Source organism: Tiliqua scincoides, chromosome 5 (assembly GCF_035046505.1).
Source record: "Tiliqua scincoides isolate rTilSci1 chromosome 5, rTilSci1.hap2, whole genome shotgun sequence".
Lineage (NCBI taxonomy): Eukaryota > Metazoa > Chordata > Lepidosauria > Squamata > Scincidae > Tiliqua > Tiliqua scincoides.
In genome coordinates this window covers 112,257,898-112,258,639 of record NC_089825.1, presented here as the reverse complement: position 1 = coordinate 112,258,639, position 742 = coordinate 112,257,898, and positions in this window count along the sequence as shown.

Sequence of the window (742 nt, the reverse complement as noted above, 5' to 3'; positions counted from 1 at the left end):
AGAGCCAGGAGACCCATATAGCCCAGAACACAGTAAAACATGATCTGTGACCCTTCGTTACACTGCAGCACCATTTCCTGAGCCAGAGACTGAGTGTCCACATCTGGGAAGGGAGGAGCAGTGCAGAGCCACACCGTGCAGATCCCTGCTTGAATCAGGGAGGAGGAAAGAACAATCCCATTTGTCAGTCTTCTCCCCACCCATTTCCTCATTCTGCTTCCTGGCTTGGTGGACACAAAAGCCAGAATCACAGTGAGGGTTTTGGCCAAGACAGAGGAAACAGCCACAGAGAAGACAAGGCCAAAGACTGTTTGACGTAGAAGGCAGGTCACTCTCTGAGGCTGACCGATGAAGAGGAGAGAGCAGAGGAAGCAGAGCAGGAGAGAGATGAGAAGAGTGCAGGTGAGATCTCTGTTGTTGGCTTTGACGATGGGAGTGTCCCAGTTCTTAATGAATATTGCGAGCACCAAAACTGTGCTCAGAGAAAAAGTGAGAGATGAAAATGCCAAAGTGAGGCCTAAAGGTTCTTGATAGGACAGGAAGTTTGGAATTCTGGGATTGCACTGATTGTGAACCATATTAGGATATTGATCTTCTGGGCATTTGAAACAATCCTTCATATCTGAAAACACAGGATGGGTTCCATATTAGCCTCTCAAACATGCTATGTTTTGTCTTATCATAAGTTGTTCAAGATAAGTATATACTGCACATGTGTGCTTGCAGTATATTTTATTTAAAT